This window comes from Cryptomeria japonica, unplaced genomic scaffold (assembly GCF_030272615.1).
Source record: "Cryptomeria japonica unplaced genomic scaffold, Sugi_1.0 HiC_scaffold_381, whole genome shotgun sequence".
Taxonomy (NCBI): Eukaryota; Viridiplantae; Streptophyta; class Pinopsida; order Cupressales; family Cupressaceae; genus Cryptomeria; species Cryptomeria japonica.
The window spans coordinates 97,993-113,148 of NW_026729202.1; the positions used below are offsets into that span (position 1 = coordinate 97,993).

The 15,156-nt window shown below is 63.0% G+C and overlaps 2 non-coding genes across 2 annotated transcripts; both read left to right on the forward strand.

Annotated features, from left to right (window-relative positions):
• The first annotated feature begins 1,411 nt into the window (after positions 1–1,411).
• On the forward strand, positions 1,412–1,530 carry LOC131871234 (5S ribosomal RNA). Its single transcript, XR_009369499.1, has one exon. It is a non-coding gene; the product is annotated as a 5S ribosomal RNA (ribosomal RNA).
• Positions 1,531–9,333: 7,803 nt separating this feature from the next.
• LOC131871235 (5S ribosomal RNA) lies at positions 9,334–9,452 on the forward strand. Its single transcript, XR_009369500.1, has one exon. It is a non-coding gene; the product is annotated as a 5S ribosomal RNA (ribosomal RNA).
• Positions 9,453–15,156: the final 5,704 nt, after the last annotated feature.

Consider the following 15,156-nt stretch of genomic DNA (forward strand, 5'->3'; position numbering starts at 1 on the left):
GGGTGCGTGGGTTAAAGGGTGTGTCACAACGTGGGTGCCAGGATGGGTGCGCACCCACACTGGCCAAGACGGGTGCGGGTGCAAGGTTGGGTTCCAAGCCCGGTCACAGGCTGGGTGCTAGGATGGGTGGGTGCCAAGGTGGGCACCAGGGTGGGTGCACCCACCCTGGCCAAGGTGGGTCACGGGGTGGGTCCTAGGGTGGGTAACGGGGTGGGTACTAAGGTGCGTGCCAAGGTGGGTCATAGGGTGGGTGCCAAGGTGGGCACCAGGGTGGGTGTGCACCAACCCTAGCCAGGGTAGGTCACGGGGTGGTTGTCGGGGTGGGCGTCAAGGAGCCAAGGTGGGTGGCAAGTAGCCAAGTTGCGTGCCAAGGTGGGTGTCGGGGTGGGTGCCAAGGATCCAAGGTGGGTGCCAAGGAACCAAGGTGGGTGTCTGGGTGGGTGCCGAGGTGGGAGCCAGGGTGGGTCCCAAGGTGAGTGCAAAGGTGGGTGCCAGGGTCAAGGTGAGTGCCAATGTGGGTTCCAAGGTGCCAGGGTCAGGGTGAGTGCCAATGTGGGTTCAAAGGTGCTAAGTTGGGTGCGAGGTTGGGTGCGAGGGTGGGTGGGTGCCAAGGTGTGCTAGGTGGAAGCCCGGGTGGGTCGGCATCCCATGGGTGTCGAGTTGGGTGCCTGATGGGTGCTTCTTGTCAAGTTTTAGTCGTCGGGACTCATTTCGAGCCTTAGAGGTCGTTTCTTGTCCGGTTGCCCTGTCTTCGACCTGGGAACCCAATTTTGGTCCTCGGGTCCCATTTTTTTTTGTCTCGCATCCCACTTTTGGCCTGTGGCCTTTTCGGGGTCGATTCTCGTTTTGGGCATCAGAGCATGTTTCTTCTCCTAAAACCCAATATTTGTTTATTAAGTCTCGGAACACATTTTTGTTCTCGTGGACCCATCATGGGTCTTGGAACGCATTTGTGGTCCTTGGGTCCCATTTTGCATCCCGAAACTTGTGTTTTGGTGCTTGATCCCTATTTTGGGTGCCCACCTTGCACCAAGTGCGCACCCGGGGCAAACCGAGCGCCTTGGTGCACCGGGGCAAGATCGAGCGTGCACCCGAGGCGCCCCGAACATGCACCAAGGTGCACTCGGCCCACATGTGAGCGCAGGTCGTTGCGCCCGAGGTGGTGTGTGGGCACCGCGTTGCAGACGGGACACTGCACGCACACGACGCCCCCTCCAGGTGCACGCACGTAGGCCGGGCCGGGTGCACACCCGACGCCCTAGCAAGGTGCGCGCACCCGGGCAGGGCTCACACTTGGCGAACGGGGCGCACTTCGCGAGGGAGGGTGTGCACCTCGACGGGGGTGGGTGGCCGGGGTGGATTCGCACGTGGGTCGCGGTTTGCTAAGTACACACTGCGACAAGCTCATAACGGGTGCGATCATACCAGCGTTAGTGCACCGGATCCCATCAGAACTCCGCAGTTAAGCGCGCTTGGGCCGGAGTAGTACTGGGATGGGTGACCTCCCGGGAAGTCCCGGTGTTGCACCCTTTTTTAGTTTTTCGCCGGGCGTCGCAATGCTATTTGAATAAACCTTTTGCCCGTTTGCGTTCTCGTCGGGGCCGGGCCGGGCCGGGGTGCGCTGCCCGCACTACCGCGCGCGCGGGGGCGACACCGAGCGCGCACCCGAGGCGCCCCGAGCACACAGGCCACGGTGCAACCCGGGCGTTGTGCGCGCACCCCGGTGCGCCCGAGGTGCTGCGCGCGCACCCAGGTGAAATCGGTGTGCACCTCGGCCAGTGCGCGCTCGGTCGAGTCGCGCACGTTGGCCAAGGTGCACGGTGATGTTTCTTACTCTAAGGTTCCGCACCAGACGCCCGGGACAGGTGAGCGAAGCTGGGCGGGGCCGGGTGCGCGGCCGGGGCAGGTGCACGCAGCTGGAGAGAGCTTTGGAGCACACTTCGGAGCGCACCAATGATGCGCTCCATTCAAAAGTTTCCTGAAAAGGCAAAAAAAGTTGAGATTATAGAATTTCCCACTTGAGAGATTGTAAAAAAAAAAAATTTAAAATGAAGGAAACGCGGGTGCCAAGGTGTGCGCAGCCCAGCCAAGGTGTGCGCACCAAGGCGCCCACCCTGGCGAAGGTGCACGCAAGGTGCGCACCCGAGGCAAACCGGACAATTAACCCAACTTTCGACTTCGCGCGCACCTTGGAGCGCACTTCGGAGCGCTCCTTGGTGCGCACCAATCTTGGGCACCTCGGAGTGCACCATGGCGCCCACCAAGGTGCGCACCCGGGGCAAACCGAGCTCCGACTTCGTGCGCACCTTGGAGCGCACGAAAGGTGCGCACCATGGCGCCCACCAAGGTGCGCAGCCCAGCCAAGGCGTGCGCATCAAGGTGCGCACCCTGGCGAAGGTGCGCACCCGGGGCAAACCGAGCTCCGACTTCGTGCGCACCTTGGAGCGCACAAAAGGTGCGCAACCCAGCCAAGGTGTGCGCACCCCGGTCAAACCGAGCTCCGAATCGTGCGCACCAGAGGTGCACGCCATCGTGCGCACCTTGGAGCACACTTCGGAGCCCTCCTTGGTGCGCGCCGATGTTGCGCACCTCGGAGCGCACCCGGGGAAAACAATGCAATTAACCCGACTTTCGACTTCGTGGGCACCTCGGAGCGCTCTCGGGTTCGCACCTCGGAGCACACCGAGGTGCGCACCTTTGATGCGCTGCCTTCACCAATTTCCAGAAAAGGCAAGAAAACATTGAGAAGGTGTGCGCACCGAGGTGCCCACCCTGGCGAAGGTGCACGCGAGGTGCGCACCCGGGGCAAACCGGGCTCCGACTTCGTGCACGCCGCACCTTGGAGCACACTTCGGAGCGCTCCTTGGTGCGCACCAGGGCGCGCAACCCAGCCGAGGTGCCCACCCCGGCGAAGGTGCACGCGAGGTGCGCACCCGGGGCAAACCGGGCTCCGACTTCGTGCACGCCATGGTGCCCACCGCGGCGAAGGTGCACGCGAGGTGCGCACCCGGGGCAAACCGGGCTCCGACTTCGTGCACGCCGCACCTTGGAGCACACTTCGGAGCGCTCCTTGGTGCGCACCATGGTGCCCACCAGGGCGCGCAACCCCGCCGAAGGTGCACGCGAGGTGCGCACCCGGGGCAAACCGGGCTCCGACTTCGTGCACGCCGCACCTTGGAGCACACTTCGGAGCGCTCCTTGGTGCGCACCATGGTGCCCACCAGGGCGCGCAACCCCGCCGAAGGTGCACGCGAGGTGCGCACCCGGGGCAAACCGGGCTCCGACTTCGTGCACGCCATGGTGCGCACCGCGGCGAAGGTGCGCACCCGGGGCAAACCGGGCTCCGACTTCGTGCACGCCGCACCTTGGAGCACACTTCGGAGCGCTCCTTGGTGCGCACCAGGGCGCGCAACCCAGCCGAGGTGCCCACCCCGGCGAAGGTGCACGCGAGGTGCGTACCCGGGGCAAACCGGGCTCCGACTTCGTGCACGCCGCACCTTGGAGCACACTTCGGAGCGCTCCTTGGTGCGCACCATGGTGCCCACCAGGCCGCGCAACCCAGCCAAGGTGTGCGCACCAAGGTGCACGCGAGGTGCGCACCCGGGGCAAACCGGGGTCCGACTTCGTGCACGCCGCACCTTGGAGCACACATCGGGGCGCTCCTGGGTTCGCACCGGCGTTGCGCACCGTGGTGGGCACCTCGGAGCACACCAAGGTGGGCAGCGAGGTGCGCACCTTTGATGCGATGCCTTCACTAATTTCCATAAAAGGCAAAAAAAAAACGAGATTTTAAAATTTCCGTTTTGAAAGATAGTGAGAAAAAGGGAATGCTGGTGCCATCTTGAGCCCGCCCTGGTGCGCAGCCCAGCCAAGGTGTGCGCACCAAGGTGCCCACCCTGGCGAAGGTGCGCGCCCGGGCAATTAACCCAACTTCCAACTTCGCGCGCGCCAGGGTGGGAGCGCACCCAACAACCGGGCCTGGGAAGAGCCAATGCGAGAAACCCCACCAAACGCTCTGACAAAAAAAGAGGGGGCGCTCCAGTAACCCCGCTTCGGAGCGCACCCTGGGCAAACCCAGCCAAGGTGCCCACCCCGGCCAAGGTGCAGGCGAGGTGCGCACCCGGGGCAAACCGGGCTCCGACAACGTGCACGCCGCACCTTGGAGCACACTTCGTAGCGCTCCCGGGTGCGCACCTCAGAGCACACCAAGGTGGGCAGCGAGGTGCGCACCTTTGATGCGCTGCCTTCACTAATTTCCAGAAAAGGCAAAAAAAAAGGAGATTTTAAAATTTCCGTTTTGAAAGATAGTGAAAAAAACGGAACGCGCGTGCCATCTTGAGCCCGCCCTGGTGCGCAGCCCAGGTAAGGTGCCCACCCTGGCAAAGGTGCGCACCCGGGCAATTAACCCTACTTCCGACTTCGTGCGCGCCAGGGTGGCAACCGGGCCTCGGAAGAGCCAATGCGAGAAACCCCACCAAACGCTCCGACAAAAAAAGAGGCGGCGCTCCAATAACCCCGCTTCGGAGCGCAGCCGGGGCAAACCCAGCCAAGGTGCCCACCCCGACGAAGGTGCACGCGAGGTGCGCACCCGGGGCAAACCGGGCTCCGACAACGTGCACGCAGCACCTTGGAGCACACTTCGAAGCACTCCCGGGTGCCCACCGGCGTTGCGCACCGTGGTGGGCAGCGAGGTGCGCACCTTTGATGCGCTGCCTTCACTAATTTCCAGAAAAAGGCAAAAAAAAATGAGATTTTAAAATTTCCGTTTTGAAAGATAGTGAAAAAAAAGGAACGCGGGTGCCATCTTGAGCCCGCCCTGGTGCGCAGCCCAGGCAAGGCATGCGCACCAAGGTGCCCACCCGAGGTGCACACCCGGGGCAAACCGGGCTCCGACTTCGTGCAGGCCGCACCTTGGAGCACACTTCGGAGCGCTCCTTGGTGCGCACCATGGTGCCCACCAGGGCGCGCAACCCAGCCAAGGTCTGCACACTAAGGTGCCCACCCCGGCGAAGGTGCACGCGAGGTGCGCACCCGGGGCAAACCGGGCTCCGACTTCGTGCACGCCATGGTGCCCACCGCGGCGAAGGTGCACGCGAGGTGCGCACCCGGGGCAAACCGGGCTCCGACTTCGTGCACGCCGCACCTTGGAGCACACTTCGGAGCGCTCCTTGGTGCGCACCATGGTGCCCACCAGGGCGCGCAACCCAGCCAAGGTGTGCGCACCAAGGTGCACGCGAGGTGCGCACCCGGGGCAAACCGGGGTCCGACTTCGTGCACGCCGCACCTTGGAGCACACATCGGAGCGCTCCCAGGTTCGCACCAGCGTTGCGCACCTTTGATGCGCTGCCTTCACTAATTTCCAGAAAAGGCAAAAAAAAACGATATTTTAAAATTTCCGTTCTGAAAGATAGTGAAAAAAACGGAACGCGGGTGCCATCTTGAGCCCTTCCTGGTGCGCAGCCCAGGCAAGTTGTGCGCACCAAGGTGCCCACCCTGGCGGAGGTGCGCGCCCGGGGCAAACCGGGCTCCGACTTCGTGCACTGCATGGTGCCCACCAAGGCGCGCAACCCAGCCAAGGTGCCCACCGCAGCGAAGGTGCACGCGAGGTGCACACCCGGGGCAAACCGGGCTCCGACTTCGTGCACGCCGCACCTTGGAGCACACTTCAGAGCGCTCCTTGGTGCGCACCAGGGCGCGCAACCCAGCCGAGGTGCCCACCCCGGCGAAGGTGCACGCGAGGTGCGCACCCGGGGCAAACCGGGCTCCGACTTCGTGCACGCCATGGTGCCCACCGCGGCGAAGGTGCGCACCCGGGGCAAACCGGGCTCCGACTTCGTGCACGCCGCACCTTGGAGCACACTTCGGAGCGCTCCTTGGTGCGCACCATGGTGCCCACCAGGCCGCGCAACCCAGCCAAGGTGTGCGCACCAAGGTGCACGCGAGGTGCGCACCCGGGGCAAACCGGGGTCCGACTTCGTGCACGCCGCACCTTGGAGCACACATCGGGGCGCTCCCGGGTTCGCACCGGCGTTGCGCACCGTGGTGGGCACCTCGGAGCACACCAAGGTGGGCAGCGAGGTGCGCACCTTTGATGCGATGCCTTCACTAATTTCCATAAAAGGCAAAAAAAAAACGAGATTTTAAAATTTCCGTTTTGAAAGATAGTGAGAAAAAGGGAATGCTGGTGCCATCTTGAGCCCGCCCTGGTGCGCAGCCCAGCCAAGGTTTGCGCACCAAGGTGCCCACCCTGGCGAAGGTGCGCGCCCGGGCAATTAACCCAACTTCCAACTTCGCGCGCGCCAGGGTGGGAGCGCACCCAACAACCGGGCCTGGGAAGAGCCAATGCGAGAAACCCCACCAAACTCTCTGACAAAAAAAGAGGGGGCGCTCCAGTAACCCCGCTTCGGAGCGCACCCTGGGCAAACCCAGCCAAGGTGCCCACCCCGGCCAAGGTGCAGGCGAGGTGCGCACCCGGGGCAAACCGGGCTCCGACAACGTGCACGCCGCACCTTGGAGCACACTTCGTAGCGCTCCCGGGTGCGCACCTCAGAGCACACCAAGGTGGGCAGCGAGGTGCGCACCTTTGATGCGCTGCCTTCACTAATTTCCAGAAAAGGCAAAAAAAAAAGGAGATTTTAAAATTTCCGTTTTGAAAGATAGTGAAAAAAACGGAACGCGCGTGCCATCTTGAGCCCGCCCTGGTGCGCAGCCCAGGTAAGGTGCCACCCTGGCAAAGGTGCGCACCCGGGCAATTAACCCTACTTCCGACTTCGTGCGCGCCAGGGTGGCAACCGGGCCTCGGAAGAGCCAATGCGAGAAACCCCACCAAACGCTCCGACAAAAAAAGAGGCGGCGCTCCAATAACCCCGCTTCGGAGCGCAGCCGGGGCAAACCAAGCCAAGGTGCCCACCCCGACGAAGGTGCACGCGAGGTGCGCACCCGGGGCAAACCGGGCTCCGACAACGTGCACGCAGCACCTTGGAGCACACTTCGAAGCACTCCCGGGTGCCCACCGGCGTTGCGCACCGTGGTGGGCAGCGAGGTGCGCACCTTTGATGCGCTGCCTTCACTAATTTCCAGAAAAAGGCAAAAAAAAATGAGATTTTAAAATTTCCGTTTTGAAAGATAGTGAAAAAAAAGGAACGCGGGTGCCATCTTGAGCCCGCCCTGGTGCGCAGCCCAGGCAAGGCATGCGCACCAAGGTGCCCACCCGAGGTGCACACCCGGGGCAAACCGGGCTCCGACTTCGTGCAGGCCGCACCTTGGAGCACACTTCGGAGCGCTCCTTGGTGCGCACCATGGTGCCCACCAGGGCGCACCCGAGGCAAACCGGGCTCCGACTTCGTGCACGCCGCACCTTGGAGCACACATCGGAGCGCTCCCAGGTTCGCACCAGCGTTGCGCACCTTTGATGCGCTGCCTTCACTAATTTCCAGAAAAGGCAAAAAAAAACGATATTTTAAAATTTCCGTTCTGAAAGATAGTGAAAAAAACGGAACGCGGGTGCCATCTTGAGCCCTTCCTGATGCGCAGCCCAGGCAAGTTGTGCGCACCAAGGTGCCCACCCTGGCGGAGGTGCGCGCCCGGGGCAAACCGGGCTCCGACTTCGTGCACTGCATGGTGCCCACCAAGGCGCGCAACCCAGCCAAGGTGCCCACCGCAGCGAAGGTGCACGCGAGGTGCGCACCCGAGGTGCACACCCGGGGCAAACCGGGCTCCGACTTCGTGCACGCCGCACCTTGGAGCACACTTCAGAGCGCTCCTTGGTACGCACCAGGGCGCGCAACCCAGCCAAGGTGCTCACCCCGGCGAAGGTGCACGCGAGGTGCGCACCCGGGGCAAACCGGGCTCGGACTTCGTGCACGCCGCACCTTGGAGCACACATCGGAGCGCTCCCGGGTTCGCACCAGCATTGCGCACCTTTGATGCGCTGCCTTCACTAATTTCCAGAAAAGGCAAAAAAAAGAAAAAAATGAGATTTTAAAATTTCCGTTTTGAAAGATAGTGAAAAAAACGGAACGCGGGTGCCATCTTGAGCCCGCCCTGGTGTGCAGCCCAGGCAAGTTGTGCGCACCAAGGCACCCACCCTGGCCAAGGTGGGTCACGGGGTGGGTCCTAGGGTGGGTAACGGGGTGGGTACTAAGGTGCGTGCCAAGGTGGGTCATAGGGTGGGTGCCAAGGTGGGCACCAGGGTGGGTGTGCACCAACCCTAGCCAGGGTAGGTCACGGGGTGGTTGTCGGGGTGGGCGTCAAGGAGCCAAGGTGGGTGGCAAGTAGCCAAGTTGCGTGCCAAGGTGGGTGTCGGGGTGGGTGCCAAGGATCCAAGGTGGGTGCCAAGGAACCAAGGTGGGTGTCTGGGTGGGTGCCGAGGTGGGAGCCAGGGTGGGTCCCAAGGTGAGTGCAAAGGTGGGTGCCAGGGTCAAGGTGAGTGCCAATGTGGGTTCCAAGGTGCCAGGGTCAGGGTGAGTGCCAATGTGGGTTCAAAGGTGCTAAGTTGGGTGCGAGGTTGGGTGCGAGGGTGGGTGGGTGCCAAGGTGTGCTAGGTGGAAGCCCGGGTGGGTCGGCATCCCATGGGTGTCGAGTTGGGTGCCTGATGGGTGCTTCTTGTCAAGTTTTAGTCGTCGGGACTCATTTCGAGCCTTAGAGGTCGTTTCTTGTCCGGTTGCCCTGTCTTCGACCTGGGAACCCAATTTTGGTCCTCGGGTCCCATTTTTTTTTGTCTCGCATCCCACTTTTGGCCTGTGGCCTTTTCGGGGTCGATTCTCGTTTTGGGCATCAGAGCATGTTTCTTCTCCTAAAACCCAATATTTGTTTATTAAGTCTCGGAACACATTTTTGTTCTCGTGGACCCATCATGGGTCTTGGAACGCATTTGTGGTCCTTGGGTCCCATTTTGCATCCCGAAACTTGTGTTTTGGTGCTTGATCCCTATTTTGGGTGCCCACCTTGCACCAAGTGCGCACCCGGGGCAAACCGAGCGCCTTGGTGCACCGGGGCAAGATCGAGCGTGCACCCGAGGCGCCCCGAACATGCACCAAGGTGCACTCGGCCCACATGTGAGCGCAGGTCGTTGCGCCCGAGGTGGTGTGTGGGCACCGCGTTGCAGACGGGACACTGCACGCACACGACGCCCCCTCCAGGTGCACGCACGTAGGCCGGGCCGGGTGCACACCCGACGCCCTAGCAAGGTGCGCGCACCCGGGCAGGGCTCACACTTGGCGAACGGGGCGCACTTCGCGAGGGAGGGTGTGCACCTCGACGGGGGTGGGTGGCCGGGGTGGATTCGCACGTGGGTCGCGGTTTGCTAAGTACACACTGCGACAAGCTCATAACGGGTGCGATCATACCAGCGTTAGTGCACCGGATCCCATCAGAACTCCGCAGTTAAGCGCGCTTGGGCCGGAGTAGTACTGGGATGGGTGACCTCCCGGGAAGTCCCGGTGTTGCACCCTTTTTTAGTTTTTCGCCGGGCGTCGCAATGCTATTTGAATAAACCTTTTGCCCGTTTGCGTTCTCGTCGGGGCCGGGCCGGGCCGGGGTGCGCTGCCCGCACTACCGCGCGCGCGGGGGCGACACCGAGCGCGCACCCGAGGCGCCCCGAGCACACAGGCCACGGTGCAACCCGGGCGTTGTGCGCGCACCCCGGTGCGCCCGAGGTGCTGCGCGCGCACCCAGGTGAAATCGGTGTGCACCTCGGCCAGTGCGCGCTCGGTCGAGTCGCGCACGTTGGCCAAGGTGCACGGTGATGTTTCTTACTCTAAGGTTCCGCACCAGACGCCCGGGACAGGTGAGCGAAGCTGGGCGGGGCCGGGTGCGCGGCCGGGGCAGGTGCACGCAGCTGGAGAGAGCTTTGGAGCACACTTCGGAGCGCACCAATGATGCGCTCCATTCAAAAGTTTCCTGAAAAGGCAAAAAAAGTTGAGATTATAGAATTTCCCACTTGAGAGATTGTAAAAAAAAAAAATTTAAAATGAAGGAAACGCGGGTGCCAAGGTGTGCGCAGCCCAGCCAAGGTGTGCGCACCAAGGCGCCCACCCTGGCGAAGGTGCACGCAAGGTGCGCACCCGAGGCAAACCGGACAATTAACCCAACTTTCGACTTCGCGCGCACCTTGGAGCGCACTTCGGAGCGCTCCTTGGTGCGCACCAATCTTGGGCACCTCGGAGTGCACCATGGCGCCCACCAAGGTGCGCACCCGGGGCAAACCGAGCTCCGACTTCGTGCGCACCTTGGAGCGCACGAAAGGTGCGCACCATGGCGCCCACCAAGGTGCGCAGCCCAGCCAAGGCGTGCGCATCAAGGTGCGCACCCTGGCGAAGGTGCGCACCCGGGGCAAACCGAGCTCCGACTTCGTGCGCACCTTGGAGCGCACAAAAGGTGCGCAACCCAGCCAAGGTGTGCGCACCCCGGTCAAACCGAGCTCCGAATCGTGCGCACCAGAGGTGCACGCCATCGTGCGCACCTTGGAGCACACTTCGGAGCCCTCCTTGGTGCGCGCCGATGTTGCGCACCTCGGAGCGCACCCGGGGAAAACAATGCAATTAACCCGACTTTCGACTTCGTGGGCACCTCGGAGCGCTCTCGGGTTCGCACCTCGGAGCACACCGAGGTGCGCACCTTTGATGCGCTGCCTTCACCAATTTCCAGAAAAGGCAAGAAAACATTGAGAAGGTGTGCGCACCGAGGTGCCCACCCTGGCGAAGGTGCACGCGAGGTGCGCACCCGGGGCAAACCGGGCTCCGACTTCGTGCACGCCGCACCTTGGAGCACACTTCGGAGCGCTCCTTGGTGCGCACCAGGGCGCGCAACCCAGCCGAGGTGCCCACCCCGGCGAAGGTGCACGCGAGGTGCGCACCCGGGGCAAACCGGGCTCCGACTTCGTGCACGCCATGGTGCCCACCGCGGCGAAGGTGCACGCGAGGTGCGCACCCGGGGCAAACCGGGCTCCGACTTCGTGCACGCCGCACCTTGGAGCACACTTCGGAGCGCTCCTTGGTGCGCACCATGGTGCCCACCAGGGCGCGCAACCCCGCCGAAGGTGCACGCGAGGTGCGCACCCGGGGCAAACCGGGCTCCGACTTCGTGCACGCCGCACCTTGGAGCACACTTCGGAGCGCTCCTTGGTGCGCACCATGGTGCCCACCAGGGCGCGCAACCCCGCCGAAGGTGCACGCGAGGTGCGCACCCGGGGCAAACCGGGCTCCGACTTCGTGCACGCCATGGTGCGCACCGCGGCGAAGGTGCGCACCCGGGGCAAACCGGGCTCCGACTTCGTGCACGCCGCACCTTGGAGCACACTTCGGAGCGCTCCTTGGTGCGCACCAGGGCGCGCAACCCAGCCGAGGTGCCCACCCCGGCGAAGGTGCACGCGAGGTGCGTACCCGGGGCAAACCGGGCTCCGACTTCGTGCACGCCGCACCTTGGAGCACACTTCGGAGCGCTCCTTGGTGCGCACCATGGTGCCCACCAGGCCGCGCAACCCAGCCAAGGTGTGCGCACCAAGGTGCACGCGAGGTGCGCACCCGGGGCAAACCGGGGTCCGACTTCGTGCACGCCGCACCTTGGAGCACACATCGGGGCGCTCCCGGGTTCGCACCGGCGTTGCGCACCGTGGTGGGCACCTCGGAGCACACCAAGGTGGGCAGCGAGGTGCGCACCTTTGATGCGATGCCTTCACTAATTTCCATAAAAGGCAAAAAAAAAACGAGATTTTAAAATTTCCGTTTTGAAAGATAGTGAGAAAAAGGGAATGCTGGTGCCATCTTGAGCCCGCCCTGGTGCGCAGCCCAGCCAAGGTGTGCGCACCAAGGTGCCCACCCTGGCGAAGGTGCGCGCCCGGGCAATTAACCCAACTTCCAACTTCGCGCGCGCCAGGGTGGGAGCGCACCCAACAACCGGGCCTGGGAAGAGCCAATGCGAGAAACCCCACCAAACGCTCTGACAAAAAAAGAGGGGGCGCTCCAGTAACCCCGCTTCGGAGCGCACCCTGGGCAAACCCAGCCAAGGTGCCCACCCCGGCCAAGGTGCAGGCGAGGTGCGCACCCGGGGCAAACCGGGCTCCGACAACGTGCACGCCGCACCTTGGAGCACACTTCGTAGCGCTCCCGGGTGCGCACCTCAGAGCACACCAAGGTGGGCAGCGAGGTGCGCACCTTTGATGCGCTGCCTTCACTAATTTCCAGAAAAGGCAAAAAAAAAAGGAGATTTTAAAATTTCCGTTTTGAAAGATAGTGAAAAAAACGGAACGCGCGTGCCATCTTGAGCCCGCCCTGGTGCGCAGCCCAGGTAAGGTGCCCACCCTGGCAAAGGTGCGCACCCGGGCAATTAACCCTACTTCCGACTTCGTGCGCGCCAGGGTGGCAACCGGGCCTCGGAAGAGCCAATGCGAGAAACCCCACCAAACGCTCCGACAAAAAAAGAGGCGGCGCTCCAATAACCCCGCTTCGGAGCGCAGCCGGGGCAAACCCAGCCAAGGTGCCCACCCCGACGAAGGTGCACGCGAGGTGCGCACCCGGGGCAAACCGGGCTCCGACAACGTGCACGCAGCACCTTGGAGCACACTTCGAAGCACTCCCGGGTGCCCACCGGCGTTGCGCACCGTGGTGGGCAGCGAGGTGCGCACCTTTGATGCGCTGCCTTCACTAATTTCCAGAAAAAGGCAAAAAAAAATGAGATTTTAAAATTTCCGTTTTGAAAGATAGTGAAAAAAAAGGAACGCGGGTGCCATCTTGAGCCCGCCCTGGTGCGCAGCCCAGGCAAGGCATGCGCACCAAGGTGCCCACCCGAGGTGCACACCCGGGGCAAACCGGGCTCCGACTTCGTGCAGGCCGCACCTTGGAGCACACTTCGGAGCGCTCCTTGGTGCGCACCATGGTGCCCACCAGGGCGCGCAACCCAGCCAAGGTCTGCACACTAAGGTGCCCACCCCGGCGAAGGTGCACGCGAGGTGCGCACCCGGGGCAAACCGGGCTCCGACTTCGTGCACGCCATGGTGCCCACCGCGGCGAAGGTGCACGCGAGGTGCGCACCCGGGGCAAACCGGGCTCCGACTTCGTGCACGCCGCACCTTGGAGCACACTTCGGAGCGCTCCTTGGTGCGCACCATGGTGCCCACCAGGGCGCGCAACCCAGCCAAGGTGTGCGCACCAAGGTGCACGCGAGGTGCGCACCCGGGGCAAACCGGGGTCCGACTTCGTGCACGCCGCACCTTGGAGCACACATCGGAGCGCTCCCAGGTTCGCACCAGCGTTGCGCACCTTTGATGCGCTGCCTTCACTAATTTCCAGAAAAGGCAAAAAAAAACGATATTTTAAAATTTCCGTTCTGAAAGATAGTGAAAAAAACGGAACGCGGGTGCCATCTTGAGCCCTTCCTGGTGCGCAGCCCAGGCAAGTTGTGCGCACCAAGGTGCCCACCCTGGCGGAGGTGCGCGCCCGGGGCAAACCGGGCTCCGACTTCGTGCACTGCATGGTGCCCACCAAGGCGCGCAACCCAGCCAAGGTGCCCACCGCAGCGAAGGTGCACGCGAGGTGCACACCCGGGGCAAACCGGGCTCCGACTTCGTGCACGCCGCACCTTGGAGCACACTTCAGAGCGCTCCTTGGTGCGCACCAGGGCGCGCAACCCAGCCGAGGTGCCCACCCCGGCGAAGGTGCACGCGAGGTGCGCACCCGGGGCAAACCGGGCTCCGACTTCGTGCACGCCATGGTGCCCACCGCGGCGAAGGTGCGCACCCGGGGCAAACCGGGCTCCGACTTCGTGCACGCCGCACCTTGGAGCACACTTCGGAGCGCTCCTTGGTGCGCACCATGGTGCCCACCAGGCCGCGCAACCCAGCCAAGGTGTGCGCACCAAGGTGCACGCGAGGTGCGCACCCGGGGCAAACCGGGGTCCGACTTCGTGCACGCCGCACCTTGGAGCACACATCGGGGCGCTCCCGGGTTCGCACCGGCGTTGCGCACCGTGGTGGGCACCTCGGAGCACACCAAGGTGGGCAGCGAGGTGCGCACCTTTGATGCGATGCCTTCACTAATTTCCATAAAAGGCAAAAAAAAAACGAGATTTTAAAATTTCCGTTTTGAAAGATAGTGAGAAAAAGGGAATGCTGGTGCCATCTTGAGCCCGCCCTGGTGCGCAGCCCAGCCAAGGTTTGCGCACCAAGGTGCCCACCCTGGCGAAGGTGCGCGCCCGGGCAATTAACCCAACTTCCAACTTCGCGCGCGCCAGGGTGGGAGCGCACCCAACAACCGGGCCTGGGAAGAGCCAATGCGAGAAACCCCACCAAACTCTCTGACAAAAAAAGAGGGGGCGCTCCAGTAACCCCGCTTCGGAGCGCACCCTGGGCAAACCCAGCCAAGGTGCCCACCCCGGCCAAGGTGCAGGCGAGGTGCGCACCCGGGGCAAACCGGGCTCCGACAACGTGCACGCCGCACCTTGGAGCACACTTCGTAGCGCTCCCGGGTGCGCACCTCAGAGCACACCAAGGTGGGCAGCGAGGTGCGCACCTTTGATGCGCTGCCTTCACTAATTTCCAGAAAAGGCAAAAAAAAAAGGAGATTTTAAAATTTCCGTTTTGAAAGATAGTGAAAAAAACGGAACGCGCGTGCCATCTTGAGCCCGCCCTGGTGCGCAGCCCAGGTAAGGTGCCACCCTGGCAAAGGTGCGCACCCGGGCAATTAACCCTACTTCCGACTTCGTGCGCGCCAGGGTGGCAACCGGGCCTCGGAAGAGCCAATGCGAGAAACCCCACCAAACGCTCCGACAAAAAAAGAGGCGGCGCTCCAATAACCCCGCTTCGGAGCGCAGCCGGGGCAAACCAAGCCAAGGTGCCCACCCCGACGAAGGTGCACGCGAGGTGCGCACCCGGGGCAAACCGGGCTCCGACAACGTGCACGCAGCACCTTGGAGCACACTTCGAAGCACTCCCGGGTGCCCACCGGCGTTGCGCACCGTGGTGGGCAGCGAGGTGCGCACCTTTGATGCGCTGCCTTCACTAATTTCCAGAAAAAGGCAAAAAAAAATGAGATTTTAAAATTTCCGTTTTGAAAGATAGTGAAAAAAAAGGAACGCGGGTGCCATCTTGAGCCCGCCCTGGTGCGCAGCCCAGGCAAGGCATGCGCACCAAGGTGCCCACCCGAGGTGCACACCCGGGGCAAA